The 19,895-nt window shown below is 38.5% G+C and overlaps 1 pseudogene; it reads left to right on the forward strand.

Moving 5' to 3' along the window:
* The window catches only part of LOC144250093 (thyroid receptor-interacting protein 11 pseudogene), a 31,825-nt pseudogene extending 13,247 nt beyond the window's left edge, over positions 1 to 18,578 (forward strand).
* Positions 18,579 to 19,895: the final 1,317 nt, after the last annotated feature.

The following is a 19,895-nucleotide window of genomic DNA, read 5'->3' on the forward strand; positions in this document are numbered from 1 at the left end:
CTCTGTACTCTTGAAACCTGGATTATATTTGGCACTGATAAACAACCATAGGTGAAGTGAACATCAACCTATTGGCTCTAAAACAAATTTTTCTTAAGTGAAATTTAAGCGGAATTTTTGAGCACTTAAATAAACTTCAATCAGAATCAACAAGGACCAAATAATATTAAAATGAACTCGAAAATGTATAGATTAACAGCAAAAGTTTACTTTTGGAAAGGGTAAAGATGGTTCTTTAGTGAAATTTAATCCGTATTATAATTTGAATTCTGAGACTGATTAAGACTCTGTGATGGTTAATTTTATATGTTAACTCGTCTGGGCTACGATGCCCAGATACTTGGCCAACTTTTATTCTGGGTGTGTCTGTGCTGGTGTTATGGGGTGAGATTTACTTTTGAATCGGGGACTTTTAGTTAAATAGATTCCATTCTCTAATGTGGAGCGAGACCTCACCTCGTCAACTGAATGCAACTGAATGGGACAAAAAGCCCACCTCTCCCAGACAAGAGGGAACTGTCCAGTGAACTACCTTTGGATTTCATCTACAACATTGATTCTTCCTGGCTCCACAGCACACTGCCTTGGGACTCAAACTGGGACACTTTCCTGGATCTCTAGCTCCTCCCAGCCAACCCTGCCCAATCCTGTGAGCCAATAGCTGACAGGCAAGTGCAGGGAAGAAGCAGAGGCCCTGCAGGGGGTGAGTGTGCTACTGGATGCCAGTCCCTGGTCAAAGCGCAGGACAGGCTTCTGAGTTTACAGGCAGGAAGGGATGATTAGTGTTGGTGGAGCCCCAGGAACCCCGCGCTCTGAGGAATTCTGAGCGCTTGGGTCATAATCGACCCCGGCAACGCCGGAGGACGTTCGGGGTAGAGAAGTGGATGGTGATGGACGCGCTTCTCAGAGCTGGTCCGATGGATCACTGAAGTGGCCACGATGTGGTCCTGGTTTGGAGGCCTGGGCTCAGGCTTGGGCCACTTCTTGGGTCAGGTGGGGAGCAGCTTGGCTTTCCTCACCGGCCAGAGCTCCACCTTCAACAGGGAAATGCTTCTGGATGACTTAGGAGACCCAGAAGCAGCTTTACATCATTGTTCGAGAAAGGAAATGGAAACTACTGATTCCACACTAAGATGTGAGAATGAAGGACCGAAAAAGTGCTGTACTGACCTGGAAGAAAAGCATGAAGCATCAGAGCTACAAATAAACCATCAGTCTGTAAGTTCCCAGAATCAACTGCCACAGAAAGAGGTAGAGATCAGCCATCCTAAAGCAGGACAGATTGTACTGCAAGATCAAATGTTCCAACTACAGGCAGCTGCTCAATCAGTACGCTCGGGAGCTTGTGGTGTACCAACAACAACTGCACCGGCTCCGTTCGGTTCCCTGGTCGGTAGTCATTTTTCAGCCTTTCGTGATGATGACACGGACTTTAGTGACATAATTTTATCACAACAAGAAACAAACGGATTACCAACTGAAGTTGCAAAACATGAATCTGAAGTTGGCCACTCGAGGCAGATTGCTGAGGCTCAGGGAACGCACCATTCTGACTCAAGTGAAATCTGCAAAGTACTAAATACTATCAAGACTCTTCAACCAAACCAAAGTCCAGACATATATGATCATCAGCATGAAATTTCAGTTTGGGAGCAGAGTTCTACTGTGGCAGAAAAGGGAAGAACCCTTCCTCAGCATTCAGCAGTGGAAGAAGTGTTCAGGCTTCAACGAGCCCTGGCTGATGCGGAGAAGGAAATCGTGAGACTAAATGGTTTAAACCAGGATAACCGTCTTGCTGAAGACAATCTGAAACTTAAAATGCATGTTGAAGCTCTAGAAAAAGAGAAGTCATCATTGAGTCAAGAAAAAGAGGAACTTCAGATGTCACTGTCAAAACTGAGCCGTGACTATCAAGTCATGAAAAACAGAGCTTCAACGGACATGAATTTGAATGTACAATTACTAGACTTAAAACTTCACTTGAAGGCAAAGGAGGAAGAACTGAATCAGACTATCAATGAAAAGAAAATGCTGATGGCTGAGTTAGAAGAACTGGATCATCGGAATCGGGAAGCTACAGAGCACATGATTTTGATACAAGATGAGCTATCAAAACAACAAAATGAAGGAGACCTTGTCATCAAGAAGTTGGAACAAGATCTAGATGATGAAAAAAAGAGAGTTCATCAACTTGAGGATGAGCAAATGAACATATCCCAAGAGCTGCATGTGCAGAAGGAGAAGTTAACTGAGAATGCACGGAGCCTCAGTGATTTGCATTTAACCAAGCAGAAGCTTGAAGGAAAAGTAGAAGATTTAGTAGATCAGCTAAATCAGTCACAAAAAAATAGTTCAAACATCCAGCAGGAAAACCTTGGGCTTAAGGATCACATTAGACAACTTGAAGAGGAGCTGTCTGGGTTTAAGAGTAAGTATCGAACCTCTCTGAATGAAGACTCTAACAGTCATTGTAAGGATGACATGCCTAAAGAACGAGAAGCTGAAGCTAGCAACCTAAGTCAAAATCTTTCTGAAGAGGAACAGCTCAATGAAAACTTAACGAAAGTTGCTGTTGAACTCAAGACGGAAAATGAAATGTTGATTTTAGCACGTGACGATGTAAGGCGTAAGTTGGAAGAATCTATTGCTGCTTACAATCAAATCTCTCAAGAAAAAGACACTATCACGGAGACTCTCAAAAGAGACAAAGAAGAGACTGAAGCCAAACTGCACCAGGCAGAAAAAAGACTGTTGGAAGAAGCAAATAATCACAGGCAGACTATTCAGGAACTCTCCAATGCACATGATTGGAATACCTCGGCCTTAAAGCTGAAACACGAATGTGCAGTTCAACTCAATCAAGAGAAGGACTTTGAAATAGCAGGACTCAAAAAGAATATTGAGCAAATGACTGCTGATGAAAAAGAAACTGAGGAAATTTTGGCATCTTATATAGAAGAAGAGGAGCGATTGACACAAGTCATAAATGAGAAAGAAGTTTTTATTGAAAAACTCGAAGAAAAAATTTCACAACTACAAAAGGATTTACATAAGTGTTCTCAGGCCTTAAGAGAAAATGAAACTTTAAGGCAATCCGTTGAAAGAAAGGACAAAAGTCTTACCTACATGAGAGCAGAAAACAACTATCTGCGAGTAGAACTGGAAATACTTACGGAACAGCACAATCAAGCTGCACCAGTGGCTGAGCCTGAAGCTCTTGATGCTATCACAGAACTAGAATTGGAGGTATCTCAACTGAACATAGTCAAAAATCATCTGGAAGATGAAATTCAAGACCATCTGAATATAATTGAAAATCAAAACCAGCATAAAATGCAACTACTTCAGTCTTTACAGGAGCAGAAGGAGGAAATGCATGAATTTAAGTACAAGTATGAGCAGATGAATGCTGCGCATAGCCAGTTAATTTTAGAAAGAGAGGAGGAAATTAAGAACTTGCAGAAAACTATTGAAGAACTAAAAGCCCAGTTGCCTGGAGAGAGAGGAGACGCTCAAACACTGAATTCTGATATTTTTCAAGAGACCAAAGTAAAAATCCTAAGAGAAAACGAGGTTCAACACTTCCAAGAAGAAGAGAAAGCTCTGCATTCTGCTGAACTAGCCAAAGAAAAACAGTCAATAGCTGAATGGAAGAACAAGGCCGAAAAGCTAGAAGGAGAAGTAACATCACTGCAGGAACGTTTGGATCAAGCGAATGCTCTGTGGGATTCTGCTTCCAGGCTGAGAGAAGACTTAGATCTCAAGGAAGAGCAGATGGCAGAACTGAAAAAACAAAACGAGCTCCGAAAAGAAATGCTGGACCACGCACAACAGAAATTGTCGACTTTGGTCAACAGCGCAGAAGGAAAAGTGGACAAAGTCCTCATGCGAAACCTTCTAATCGCTCATTTCCAGATAACAAAAGGCAAACGTCGTCGTGAAGTATTGCAGTTGATGGGGAGCATCCTGGACGTTCCAAAGGACGAAATGGAGCACTTGTTGAATAAAGATTATGGTGGTGTCAGAAAGTGGATGAGGAGTTGCCTTGGAGGGGCTTCAACAAGTGTCCCCAGCACACCTCCGAAACCAAATCAACAACCCCAACCCGTGCTTCATAGTTCTTTTTCAGAACCCCTTTACCAGGAAATGTTAAAGATGGAGCCAAATTAAGAGCTGGCAGAAGCACCAACGGGAATCCACTCTTGGTCCCACGTTCTGCAGCGGTGCCTCTTAGTAACCTCGCTGGAGTTGGACTTGGTGGACCTGGGCGTCCTCTTTTCACACCCACTGCAGATTTCATGCCCACCTTTACACCGTCGCCAGTGTCCCTGCACAACAGGGCCAGAGCTGTACTCCAGGATCTTCTAAATATTTAGCATTATTCTAAAGAAGCCATAACCCTTTTTGATGTTTTACAGCATGGCCTTTTGAAAAAGCACGCATGTGCTTGTAGACAAAAAGAGAAAGCAAAACAGCTGGTATATGTAAGTGTATAGCTACTAGGTATTTTATTTTATTTCTTTAGTTGTTGTTGTTGTTGTGATTTTTTGCTATAGTACTTTTTAAAAAATTTGTTTTGTTTTTTGTAGCACTTTTTGTTTATAGAATTTTGTTCCAATGTAGCAGATAATCATCACCAGTTATCAATTCTGATGTACTTTTGTGAGCCACTGTACAGAGCAGCCTTCTTGAACCACTAGTTCCAACCTCACTTAATGGCATTAAGATAAAAACGATACATGCAATCACAGGAAACGAGAGAAATCCAACCCATAAGAAGGATGTCTCAGATTTAGAGTACATGAAAACCAAATATAATGTTGCAAAACGTTGAGAATATTTAGTTTATCCAAGATAACATTGTACAACTACCAAGCGAAAATTCCAATGGGGAGGACCTAAACAGGAAGCTTAGTGGATAAATTCTAAGATGCTTTGAATCCAAATTCTATGACCCCTATCCATTTTGCTGATTTCCATTTCTCTACGAAAGTCACTTCACATTAATTCAGTTTTCCAGATGATAAATATGTCCAGAAGGAAGAGTATTTTTATGAGGCAACCCCGAAGTGGGATCACATGATCCATTGCCAATGGAAAAGTTAATTAGTAAGAATGTATCATTAAATATCTGGACTGCTTATCTACCTACTATTGGGGGCTCTACAATCGTTCTTATAAACACATTTTATAAAACATTTGATCAAAACAAGTTGGGGAGAGAAATAAGCTGACAACAGTTTTTGGAAGATGAAAAGCTTTACAACAGGAGTAGTTATAACCTTTTGATAAATTAAGGTAAAAGATGAATCAAAAGTTTCTAGCTTAAGTAGGTGAAATCCGAGAAGCGAAAAAGCAGATTGCATAGCACATACTTCTCTGACACCCGTAGTTTCTAAAACCATTCAGAACGTTTTTATTAAAATTAATTTAAACAAAATTTAATATGTTTTTAAATATAAATTATACTATCATTTAATATAAATTAATCTAATTTAAATCAATCTAATTTAAATTAATTTTATTAGTAGTATTATTTAAATTTCTTTTATTAATACGATGGTTTGATTTAAATTTATTTTATTAATTGATATTGCTTATTAACTTATGTTAAATTATAGTATGATTTATATTTAAAAATTCATTAAATTTTATTTAAATTAATACAATTTAACAAAGTAAATTTAACATAATATAGATTGAATTATTTAATATTGACTATATAATTTAATATAAATGTCAATAAAGTTAATTTTAATAAAAATGCTCTTAGTTGTTTTGGAAATTACAGGTGGCAGTGAAGTATTAGCAATGTTATCTTCTTTTTTCTCCTCTTTGATTTTACCTAACTTAAGCTAGAACCTTTTGGTTTATCTTTTGCTTTACTTTACAAAAATAAAAAAAAGGAAGAAAAACACCTAGTAGCTACACACATATCAGCTTTTCCTTTCTTATTTCTAAATTTCACCTTAACATTTACATTATTTTACCAAAATTAAGATGCCATCAGTTGTTAGGCATGAACAAAATCACTGAAACAACAACTGGAGGACGCATCCCAAAGGCACATTGGCCAAGTATTCAAAACATATAAATGTCTGAGAACCGATGAGCTCTGATAGTAAAGTTTCCCACCTATGAAAAGTTTCCCAATGCTATGGAAAATGATGACATTTCTCTTTTTGTGTTTTTTAAGCTGAGAACCAACCTAAGGTATGTTATCAGAAATTGTATGTAACTCAAGTCTTTAAATTTCTTATTTTTCCTGTACTGCAGACAAAGAGGCTCACAATTCCTTGAGCTCTACTAGCATTTCAGTGACAGGAAAAAATTCAATGATGCATAGTTGTTTATTTGCATTCAATGTCTATCAATCTTACATACTTTGGGAAGGGTCACAAGCCACGGCCCTTATGCCTCCTGCTCTATTTCAAAGCCTCCAGCATCAGTTGCAACAATTCTAGGAAACACTGGGAATACTCTATGGTACAAAATGCACAATTACTTTTATTTGAAAGCATCTCTAAGACATGAGTCATTAGGTGACTTTCTTGTTCTAAGTAAATTTACTGAATTATTATTAAGTGATAACACGGTAAGCCAAAATGAAAAATGAAAGCATATGCTTCAAATCAGAGCAAGGAAGAAATAAGAAGGTATGATGTGTGGTAAAAATACACGAACATGCAAATATTATCCAGCCTTCTTACGTCAAATGTCCTCTCTTTTATTTATTTATTTTTTGGAGGTTACATTCTTGCATGATATGCATGGAACAACTTTTGGGGGGATACGATCAGAAATTCAGCACTAAAATCTGCCTTCCTGTAACATCACACGGCTTACTCCCGAGAAGAATATCAAAGTATATATTTGGCTTCGACTTGCCAAATTACTTGGAATCTTATTCCAGTAGACTTCACACGGTTGGGAAAAGCAGAGTTCAGATTTGTCATGAGAGATTTTTATATATTCTGCTCACTCCATTGTGTCTAGGTGAGCCTTTGGGTTTCAATGCCTGGAAACACACTTCTTATATTTCAGAATTGAAGAGCTCTTGGAAACGGCGACCTCACTGCATTCTTGAGAAAAATATGTTATACAGGTACTCAGAAAATTACAAAGATTAATCTAGATCCAAGGTTTTTTTAAGACAAGGGGTTTAATGGAGAACACAGCAAGATAGCCTTAGAAATTTCATACTCCCTGCATTCTTAGGAAAAGCTGCTATATTGTAAAGAATAACACCAAACAGAAAAGTTCCTAAGAAAATATTGTGCTTTCAGTTTCCTTGTCTCATAAATTTTATTAAAGTTTCATTAAAGACCCTGTATTTGCTAGCCTTTTTATTAAATACTTTTTTGAGATATTCTATTAATGTCTATGACTGGATTTTACTTGGTCTCACATGAATGTCGCTCCCTGTGACAAAGGGTACATGGGAGGCAGGCAGGATCAGCCTGTCCTCTCCGAGGCACCAGCTGTCCGAACCAGGCTCTGACAGAGGTAGTGAAGGGCACTAGCGTCTCCTGGACTGAGCGAGAGGGTAAGTATCTGAGTGATATTAATTGTGTATAAATGCCACATTTTTTTTTTATGCATTCATCTACTAAGTTGTTTCCACAATTTAGCTAATGTGAATTTTGCTGCTATAAACATTGATGCGGCTGTGTCCCTGTAGTATGCAGTTTTTAAGTCCTTTGGGTATAGACCAAAAAGAGGGATAGCTAGGTCAAATGGTGGTTCTATTCCCAAATTTCCAAGGAATTGCCGCCAAACTGCTTTCCATATTGGCTGCACCAATCTACAGTCCCACCGACAGTGTAGGAGTGTACATTTTTCCTGAAATCCTCACCAACACTTACTGTTGTTGTCTTCATCATAGCTGCCATTTTCAAAAATCGCTGACATTCTAACTGGAGGGAGGTGCAATTAAACCCCTATCTCTCACCATGCACAAAACTCCACTCAAATGAATCAAGGACCTAGGAATAAAACCAGAGACCTTGCATGTAACAGAAGAAAAAGTAGGCCCTAATTCCAATCATATGGGATTAGTCCCAAAATTCCTTAATGAGACTCCTATAGCACAAGAATTAAAACCAAGTATCAATAAATGAGATAGATTCAAACTAAAAAAGTTTCTTCTCCACAAAACAAACAATCTGGGAGGTGAATAGGGATCCTACATCTTGGGAGAAAAGTTTTGCCCCATCACACATCAGATAGAGCACTAATCTCTAGGGTATAGAAAGAACTCACAAATCTAAATACACACACACACACACACACACACACACACAAATAAATAAATAAATGAATGAATGAACGAACGAACGAATAAATAAATAAATAAAATAAAATAAAATAACCCATTCAATAAATGGGCCACGGACCTGAACAGACACTTCTCCCAAGATGATATAAAATTAATCAACAAATTTATGCAAATATGCTCATCATCACTAGCACTTAGAGAAGTGAAAATCAAAACTACACTAAGATTTGAGGTTCAATCTTAAAGGCTGAAAATGAGCATGTTTCACCTCTCTTTCTCCTTCTACCACCAAATCCTCATAGAAGTTAGAAAAGGACATTTGAAATGCTCAGTGATCCAAAATAAGAATGAGAATTTCAAGGACTGAACACAAAAATAGATTATGAAAGAGTAGATCAAGTTGAAAAGACAAAAGCAAACATAGAACGTGCAAGGAAACAGTTCACTTGCAGAAGCTGAGAGGTAACAGGCTGCTTCATGCTTTCAGTATTACATACCAGGGATCACAGAGCACAGGACAACAATAAGATAGTTATCTGGGGTACCACACCGTGGGGTACATAGAGCAAAAACATGGGAAACCCTGCAGAATAAAAGGCATCAACTGAACATCCCTCTCTCAGAACCCAAACAAGGAACCACCAACAAGCAGGGGGGAGGGATAGAGAAGAGCTGTGTAATGCACTTAAGAAGCCTGACTGAGGAGCTATACCAAGAAGTTGTACCATGCACACAAAACTACATATCATGTTCAAACACACAGGCTACAGCCACCAAAATTTACCATGCCCTAGACCACAATGAAAACGCCAGCCAATTCCGTAAAGGTGTTATCACACAGGCTGCAATTCCTTGTGCATCTAAAATTAGAAGAATTTTGACTCCTCAAAAAAAAAAAAAAAAAAAAAAAAAAAAATTCCATATACAATGAAATTAGGGCCATAGAAACAATTCCAAATAATTGTTAGATTAAAGCAAAAATCAAGATGGAATTAAATTAAAATACTATAATGGCAGAAGCAACAGGGATTTTAGATATATGTATTTGAAAAGAGATTGAAATCAAACGGCATATGCTTTTAACATAAAAACATAAGAAAATACCTGGATACTGGATAAAATAATGTAAATGTTAAGGCAAAATTTAGAAAAAAACAAAGGAAAAGCTGATGTGTGTAGCTACTGGGTGTTTTGTCTTCCCATTTTTATCTTGGTAAATTAAGATAAAAGATAAACAAAAGTTTCTAGCTTAAGTTAGGCAAAATGAGAGAGCAGACAAAAGTAGAATATATAGCTAATATTTCTCTGATACCTGTAGTTTCTAAAACCACTAAGTGGATTTTTATTAAAATTAATCTTATTAATATTTTTATTATATAGTTCATATTAAATGATTTAATCTATATTAAATGTTATTTAAATTGACTTTGTTAAATTGTATTAATTTAAATGAAATTTAATGAATTTTTAGTATACCGATTTTAAGTCCTTTAGTTATAAACCAATGAGTGGGACAGCTGGGTCAAATGGTGCTTCCGATCCCAGTTTTCCGAGGAATTTTCATACTGCTTTTCAGACTGGCTGCATCAATTTGCAGTGCCACCAGCAATGTATACGTGTACCTTTTCCCCCCACATCCTCACCAACATTTACTGTTGCTTATATTCTTGATGATTGCCATTCTGATTGAAGTGAGATGAAATCTTAGAGTAGTTTTGATTTGCATCTCTCTCATTACTAGTGAAGTTGAACATTTTTTCATATATTTATTGACTGATTGTATTGCTTCTTCTGTGAAGTGTCTGTTCAATACCTTGCCCTTTACATTAAAATATATATATATATATATATATATATATATATATATATATATATATATATAGTTTATTGCTGGCAAAAATAGAGTATCATTGAATAGTTCCAAAGTTTAGAGACTTCTAAAAAAGTGGCTTTTATAGACTTTCATGAGTTGAAAACTAGTTGTATTTCTAATAGGGTGGAGCTCAGTAATCACTATGTTGCCATCAAGAAAGCCCGGCAGATGTTTGCCCAGTGGAATGAAAGAAAAAAAAAAAAAAAAAAAAAACCAGAATTGAGAACATCATCTAGGCAAATCAGTAGGCAACTGATTCTAGTTCGAGGCAGACAATTAATCTGTTGACGAATCTACTTTCACAGTTTGTACATAACATTTATGGACTATTATTTTAAATTCTATTTTAAAAATATTTATTATTTAGCCTTTAGTGGACACAACATCTTTATTTTATTTTATTTTTTTTTAATGTAGTGCTGAGGATCAAACCCCATGCCTCACGCATGCTAGGTGAACGAGCTACTACTTGAGCCATAGACCCAACACTCTCTTAAAGAAATTCTTATTTCCACCTTGCTTCTTTATGATAATGAGAATTCAAATTTATGGGTAATATATCATTCACTGAACAACTTCTCAGTCCAAATCAATCCTTCTACTACTGTATTGTCACTGGAGTGTTATGTTAATCTTCCTACAAACGTGTGCGGAACATTTCATTGATTATGCCAATTCTTAAAGATACAAATGTGCCGAGCCCTAATATCCAGAGTACACAAAGAACTCAAAAAGTAAACATTAAGAAAACAAACAACCCAATCAACAAATGGGCCAAGGACCTGAACAGACACTTCTCAGAGAAGGATACACAATTAATCAAAAAATACACGGAAAAAAATGCTCACCATCTCTAGCAATCAGAGAAATGCAAATTAAAACCACTCTAAGATACCAAATCAGTCCAGTAAGAATGGCAGCCATTAGGAAGTCAAACAACAACAAGTGCTGGCAAGGATGTGGGGGGAAAAGGTACACTTGTACATTGCTGGTGCGACTGCAAATTGGTGCAGCCAATTTGGAAAGCATTATGGAGGTTCCTGGGAAAGCTGGGAATGGAACCACCATTCGACCCAGCTATTCCCCTTCTCGGACTATTCCCAAAGACCTAAAAAGAGCATGCTATAGGGATACAGCTACATCAAGGTTCACAGCAGCACAATTCACAATAGCTAGAATGTGGAACCAACCTAGATGCCAGTCAATAGATGAATGGATAAGAAAATGTGGCATTTGTACACAATGGAATATTACTCAGCACTAAAAAATAACAAAACCATGGCATTTGCAGGGAAATGGATGGCATTAGAGGAGATTATGCTAAGTGAAGTTAGCCAATCCCTAGGAAAGAAATGCTGAATGTCTTCTTTCATATAAGGAGGGGGACTCAAAACAGAGCAGGCTGGAAGAGCATGAAAAGAAGACTACCAATTAGAAGGGACAAGAGGTGGGAGGGAATGGGAGAGAGAAGGGGAATTTCATGGAAATGGAAGGATACCCTCATTGTTACACACAATTACATAGAAGAGGATGTGAGGGGAAAGGGGGGAAAAAAGGAGAGAAATGAATTACAGTAGCTGGGGTAGAGAGAGATTATGGGAGGGGAGGGGACAGAAGGGGGGATAGGGAGGGAATAGGAAAGGCAGCAGAATATAACAGACACTAGTATGGCAGTATGTATAAACCTGCACGTACAGCCAATGTGATCCTGCAAACTGTACACGTGGTAAAAATAAGAATTCATACCCCACTTGAATCAAATGTATGAAATATGATATGTCAAGATCATTGTAATTTTTTCTTAAGCAACCAATAAAAATTTAAAAAAAGAAACGAGACAAGGCCCATATTAAAGAGATTTAAAAATTCTACTGAAATCTATAAGAAAATGTTTGAATGAATCATGAGGTATTAAAAGAAGTACAAACTTAATATCTTGCATAGAATTTATCACCCTATGTTTATAGACTCAAAAAGCTTTCCTTACTTTAACCTTCAACTGTGTTTTAACAAAGCCACATTATTCAGGGCTCTCTACTTCTGGCTTTATTCTTTCTTACTTAGTCTTTTCCCCCATATGAGATCCTCACCACCACAGTCGTCAATGGCTGACCTTGCATTATATTTCAAGGATCACTCTATGTAACATCTTCTCCATTGACTGACTGTATTCAATTGCACTTCATAGCAGGAAATGTATATAACACAGCTTTATGTTGTTCACAATATCTACCACAATACCTTGTACTTTTTGGGCACTGAATATATGTATAAGGATACACTTATGATTACTGGATCCTTTTTGTCACGTGTGCTCGCGAATGAGCCAGGGTTTTCCCTCCATATCCCCCATAGTTTCCAGGAATATTCCAAACATATTGAGAAGAAGAGAAATGCTTTTATTTGGACGGTCAGTTTCGAATACACTAGGTAGGTATCTCTCTCAGATAGAAATACAAAATGACAAACAGCTGTGGTCAGAGTGAACCATGCTAGAAGACCGAATCTGAGTGATCAGAAATGCCTTTCAGCAGGAGGAGCAACAACCACTGGAACCAGATTCAAGCCAAATGGGATAGGTCTTACACTGAAAAAGGATCATTATTTGTGATTTAAAACAATAAACAAACACAGAACACCTAAAGAGAAGGAGGCACCCTGCTATAATTTGGATCTGGAATGTTGCCCAAAGGTCATGTGTTGAAAGCTTGGACCCCAATCCACCAGCATTCAGAACGGACTCTACAGAAAGGTGAATTGAATCCTGAGCTCTAACCTCGTCTGTGGATCAATCCACTGATGGGTTCATGATTGGACAGGACTATCGGGAGTTGGTCAAAACTGTGGGCGGTAGGGCCTAGTTGGAGGGTAGGCCACTGGAGTTGATTCCCTGGAAGGGTACATCATATTCCTCAGTCCTCTCTTCCCCTCACCATTTCCCTGATCTCCATGAGTTGAGAAGCTCTGTTTTGAAGCCAGGCTCTCTGCCATGGTAATCTGCCTCACTTCAGGCCACAGCAATGGAGCCTGAAATTGAACCAAAATAAATATTTACTCATTTAATTTTCTCAGGTATGTTGTCAAAGTGATGAAAAAGTCTTCTAACACACACACACACACACACACACACACACACACACACACAGGAGGAATGGTCTAAAGGGAGAAAAGGACACTTGGTATTGTTGATGCCTTCTTCAACAGTAGACACAGCTGGGGTACAGCGTGGATTCTCACTTCAGCAGATGCTAAAAGGGGCTTAAATTTTTATTTTAGTCTTTTATGAGGAGACATTGACTAACACAGGCCTGACTTCTCTCTCAGATTTGGAGATGAATAAGAAGGACCAAGAAGATTTCCTTTTCTAGCACAGGACACAAATGCAGTCACTAGTTTCTGATAGCAATCTGAGTAATTATGTCTACTTGCTCTATCTTGAAGGCAAGAGACATTATGAGGTGATTCATATGATCCTCAGAATCTATTTAACCATTAATTTTCCAAAAATTCTTCCTTTTTTTAAATTTTATTTCTGCCACCTTGGGGTTTTGTTTCCTGAACAGACATATAGAAAGAACAGCTCAAGGAAAAGAGTCTCCTGAATATGGGCTCTGGGAAGAGAGTAATGGGAGCAAACCCAAACCCCTTCTAAAGGGTAATAAGGAAAATGATCCTAAAGGAAACAAAAAGGCAAATATGAACAAAGTGGCAGCAGGCTCCATTTGTTGGCCACTTTCTCTGCACCAGCCATCAGGTGAGAACTACACACACTATGTTCTCATTTACTGTTCAACTCATGCTTGTGAGAGAGGTTTCATAAATGCATTCTGTCAGTTTAGCTCCAAAATTGCTTTGGTCCCAACTGGTCTGTCTGTTACAGCCCACGTGCTTCCTCTCTTTGCTTTGTCCCCAACTCTACAAAACTGCCTCCTCATTAACTTGTTGGAATTTAAACACCTTGGAAAGCAGGGCCTTATCTTAACTCCTTCTGATCCTTAGAGGTATGGGAATTACATTTAGGATTGTTACTCCATAGTAGAAAATTTCTCAACTTTCTATTTCGCTCTGTACTCTTGAAACCTGGATTATATTTGGCACTGATAAACAACCATAGGTGAAGTGAACATCAACCTATTGGCTCTAAAACAAATTTTTCTTAAGTGAAATTTAAGCGGAATTTTTGAGCACTTAAATAAACTTCAATCAGAATCAACAAGGACCAAATAATATTAAAATGAACTCGAAAATGTATAGATTAACAGCAAAAGTTTACTTTTGGAAAGGGTAAAGATGGTTCTTTAGTGAAATTTAATCCGTATTATAATTTGAATTCTGAGACTGATTAAGACTCTGTGATGGTTAATTTTATATGTTAACTCGTCTGGGCTACGATGCCCAGATACTTGGCCAACTTTTATTCTGGGTGTGTCTGTGCTGGTGTTATGGGGTGAGATTTACTTTTGAATCGGGGACTTTTAGTTAAATAGATTCCATTCTCTAATGTGGAGCGAGACCTCACCTCGTCAACTGAATGCAACTGAATGGGACAAAAAGCCCACCTCTCCCAGACAAGAGGGAACTGTCCAGTGAACTACCTTTGGATTTCATCTACAACATTGATTCTTCCTGGCTCCACAGCACACTGCCTTGGGACTCAAACTGGGACACTTTCCTGGATCTCTAGCTCCTCCCAGCCAACCCTGCCCAATCCTGTGAGCCAATAGCTGACAGGCAAGTGCAGGGAAGAAGCAGAGGCCCTGCAGGGGGTGAGTGTGCTACTGGATGCCAGTCCCTGGTCAAAGCGCAGGACAGGCTTCTGAGTTTACAGGCAGGAAGGGATGATTAGTGTTGGTGGAGCCCCAGGAACCCCGCGCTCTGAGGAATTCTGAGCGCTTGGGTCATAATCGACCCCGGCAACGCCGGAGGACGTTCGGGGCAGAGAAGTGGATGGTGATGGACGCGCTTCTCAGAGCTGGTCCGATGGATCACTGAAGTGGCCACGATGTGGTCCTGGTTTGGAGGCCTGGGCTCAGGCTTGGGCCACTTCTTGGGTCAGGTGGGGAGCAGCTTGGCTTTCCTCACCGGCCAGAGCTCCACCTTCAACAGGGAAATGCTTCTGGATGACTTAGGAGACCCAGAAGCAGCTTTACATCATTGTTCGAGAAAGGAAATGGAAACTACTGATTCCACACTAAGATGTGAGAATGAAGGACCGAAAAAGTGCTGTACTGACCTGGAAGAAAAGCATGAAGCATCAGAGCTACAAATAAACCATCAGTCTGTAAGTTCCCAGAATCAACTGCCACAGAAAGAGGTAGAGATCAGCCATCCTAAAGCAGGACAGATTGTACTGCAAGATCAAATGTTCCAACTACAGGCAGCTGCTCAATCAGTACGCTCGGGAGCTTGTGGTGTACCAACAACAACTGCACCGGCTCCGTTCGGTTCCCTGGTCGGTAGTCATTTTTCAGCCTTTCGTGATGATGACACGGACTTTAGTGACATAATTTTATCACAACAAGAAACAAACGGATTACCAACTGAAGTTGCAAAACATGAATCTGAAGTTGGCCACTCGAGGCAGATTGCTGAGGCTCAGGGAACGCACCATTCTGACTCAAGTGAAATCTGCAAAGTACTAAATACTATCAAGACTCTTCAACCAAACCAAAGTCCAGACATATATGATCATCAGCATGAAATTTCAGTTTGGGAGCAGAGTTCTACTGTGGCAGAAAAGGGAAGAACCCTTCCTCAGCATTCAGCAGTGGAAGAAGTGTTCAGGCTTCAACGAGCCCTGGCTGATGCGGAGAAGGAAATCGTGAGACTAAATGGTTTAAACCAGGATAACCGTCTTGCTGAAGACAATCTGAAACTTAAAATGCATGTTGAAGCTCTAGAAAAAGAGAAGTCATCATTGAGTCAAGAAAAAGAGGAACTTCAGATGTCACTGTCAAAACTGAGCCGTGACTATCAAGTCATGAAAAACAGAGCTTCAACGGACATGAATTTGAATGTACAATTACTAGACTTAAAACTTCACTTGAAGGCAAAGGAGGAAGAACTGAATCAGACTATCAATGAAAAGAAAATGCTGATGGCTGAGTTAGAAGAACTGGATCATCGGAATCGGGAAGCTACAGAGCACATGATTTTGATACAAGATGAGCTATCAAAACAACAAAATGAAGGAGACCTTGTCATCAAGAAGTTGGAACAAGATCTAGATGATGAAAAAAAGAGAGTTCATCAACTTGAGGATGAGCAAATGAACATATCCCAAGAGCTGCATGTGCAGAAGGAGAAGTTAACTGAGAATGCACGGAGCCTCAGTGATTTGCATTTAACCAAGCAGAAGCTTGAAGGAAAAGTAGAAGATTTAGTAGATCAGCTAAATCAGTCACAAAAAAATAGTTCAAACATCCAGCAGGAAAACCTTGGGCTTAAGGATCACATTAGACAACTTGAAGAGGAGCTGTCTGGGTTTAAGAGTAAGTATCGAACCTCTCTGAATGAAGACTCTAACAGTCATTGTAAGGATGACATGCCTAAAGAACGAGAAGCTGAAGCTAGCAACCTTTCTGAAGAGGAACAGCTCAATGAAAACTTAACGAAAGTTGCTGTTGAACTCAAGACGGAAAATGAAATGTTGATTTTAGCACGTGACGATGTAAGGCGTAAGTTGGAAGAATCTATTGCTGCTTACAATCAAATCTCTCAAGAAAAAGACACTATCACGGAGACTCTCAAAAGAGACAAAGAAGAGACTGAAGCCAAACTGCACCAGGCAGAAAAAAGACTGTTGGAAGAAGCAAATAATCACAGGCAGACTATTCAGGAACTCTCCAATGCACATGATTGGAATACCTCGGCCTTAAAGCTGAAACACGAATGTGCAGTTCAACTCAATCAAGAGAAGGACTTTGAAATAGCAGGACTCAAAAAGAATATTGAGCAAATGACTGCTGATGAAAAAGAAACTGAGGAAATTTTGGCATCTTATATAGAAGAAGAGGAGCGATTGACACAAGTCATAAATGAGAAAGAAGTTTTTATTGAAAAACTCGAAGAAAAAATTTCACAACTACAAAAGGATTTACATAAGTGTTCTCAGGCCTTAAGAGAAAATGAAACTTTAAGGCAATCCGTTGAAAGAAAGGACAAAAGTCTTACCTACATGAGAGCAGAAAACAACTATCTGCGAGTAGAACTGGAAATACTTACGGAACAGCACAATCAAGCTGCACCAGTGGCTGAGCCTGAAGCTCTTGATGCTATCACAGAACTAGAATTGGAGGTATCTCAACTGAACATAGTCAAAAATCATCTGGAAGATGAAATTCAAGACCATCTGAATATAATTGAAAATCAAAACCAGCATAAAATGCAACTACTTCAGTCTTTACAGGAGCAGAAGGAGGAAATGCATGAATTTAAGTACAAGTATGAGCAGATGAATGCTGCGCATAGCCAGTTAATTTTAGAAAGAGAGGAGGAAATTAAGAACTTGCAGAAAACTATTGAAGAACTAAAAGCCCAGTTGCCTGGAGAGAGAGGAGACGCTCAAACACTGAATTCTGATATTTTTCAAGAGACCAAAGTAAAAATCCTAAGAGAAAACGAGGTTCAACACTTCCAAGAAGAAGAGAAAGCTCTGCATTCTGCTGAACTAGCCAAAGAAAAACAGTCAATAGCTGAATGGAAGAACAAGGCCGAAAAGCTAGAAGGAGAAGTAACATCACTGCAGGAACGTTTGGATCAAGCGAATGCTCTGTGGGATTCTGCTTCCAGGCTGAGAGAAGACTTAGATCTCAAGGAAGAGCAGATGGCAGAACTGAAAAAACAAAACGAGCTCCGAAAAGAAATGCTGGACCACGCACAACAGAAATTGTCGACTTTGGTCAACAGCGCAGAAGGAAAAGTGGACAAAGTCCTCATGCGAAACCTTCTAATCGCTCATTTCCAGATAACAAAAGGCAAACGTCGTCGTGAAGTATTGCAGTTGATGGGGAGCATCCTGGACGTTCCAAAGGACGAAATGGAGCACTTGTTGAATAAAGATTATGGTGGTGTCAGAAAGTGGATGAGGAGTTGCCTTGGAGGGGCTTCAACAAGTGTCCCCAGCACACCTCCGAAACCAAATCAACAACCCCAACCCGTGCTTCATAGTTCTTTTTCAGAACCCCTTTACCAGGAAATGTTAAAGACGGAGCCAAATTAAGAGCTGGCAGAAGCACCAACGGGAATCCACTCTTGGTCCCACGTTCTGCAGCGGTGCCTCTTAGTAACCTCGCTGGAGTTGGACTTGGTGGACCTGGGCGTCCTCTTTTCACACCCATTGCAGATTTCATGCCCACCTTTACACCGTCGCCAGTGTCCCTGCACAACAGGGCCAGAGCTGTACTCCAGGATCTTCTAAATATTTAGCATTATTCTAAAGAAGCCATAACCCTTTTTGATGTTTTACAGCATGGCCTTTTGAAAAAGCACGCATGTGCTTGTAGACAAAAAGAGAAAGCAAAACAGCTGGTATATGTAAGTGTATAGCTACTAGGTATTTTATTTTATTTCTTTAGTTGTTGTTGTTGTTGTGATTTTTTGCTATAGTACTTTTTAAAAAATTTGTTTTGTTTTTTGTAGCACTTTTTGTTTATAGAATTTTGTTCCAATGTAGCAGATAATCATCACCAGTTATCAATTCTGATGTACTTTTGTGAGCCACTGTACAGAGCAGCCTTCTTGAACCACTAGTTCCAACCTCACTTAATGGCATTAAGATAAAAACGATACATGCAATCACAGGAAACGAGAGAAATCCAACCCATAAGAAGGATGTCTCAGATTTAGAGTACATGAAAACCAAATATAATGTTGCAAAACGTTGAGAATATTTAGTTTATCCAAGATAACATTGTACAACTACCAAGCGAAAATTCCAATGGGGAGGACCTAAACAGGAAGCTTAGTGGATAAATTCTAAGATGCTTTGAATCCAAATTCTATGACCCCTATCCATTTTGCTGATTTCCATTTCTCTACGAAAGTCACTTCACATTAATTCAGTTTTCCAGATGATAAATATGTCCAGAAGGAAGAGTATTTTTATGAGGCAACCCCGAAGTGGGATCACATGATCCATTGCCAATGGAAAAGTTAATTAGTAAGAATGTATCATTAAATATCTGGACTGCTTATCTACCTACTATTGGGGGCTCTACAATCGTTCTTATAAACACATTTTATAAAACATTTGATCAAAACAAGTTGGGGAGAGAAATAAGCTGACAACAGTTTTTGGAAGATGAAAAGCTTTACAACAGGAGTAGTTATAACCTTTTGATAAATTAAGGTAAAAGATGAATCAAAAGTTTCTAGCTTAAGTAGGTGAAATCCGAGAAGCGAAAAAGCAGATTGCATAGCACATACTTCTCTGACACCCGTAGTTTCTAAAACCATTCAGAACGTTTTTATTAAAATTAATTTAAACAAAATTTAATATGTTTTTAAATATAAATTATACTATCATTTAATATAAATTAATCTAATTTAAATCAATCTAATTTAAATTAATTTTATTAGTAGTATTATTTAAATTTCTTTTATTAATACGATGGTTTGATTTAAATTTATTTTATTAATTGATATTGCTTATTAACTTATGTTAAATTATAGTATGATTTATATTTAAAAATTCATTAAATTTTATTTAAATTAATACAATTTAACAAAGTAAATTTAACATAA

The sequence above is a fragment of the Urocitellus parryii genome, chromosome 14 (assembly GCF_045843805.1).
Source record: "Urocitellus parryii isolate mUroPar1 chromosome 14, mUroPar1.hap1, whole genome shotgun sequence".
Classification (NCBI taxonomy): domain Eukaryota; kingdom Metazoa; phylum Chordata; class Mammalia; order Rodentia; family Sciuridae; genus Urocitellus; species Urocitellus parryii.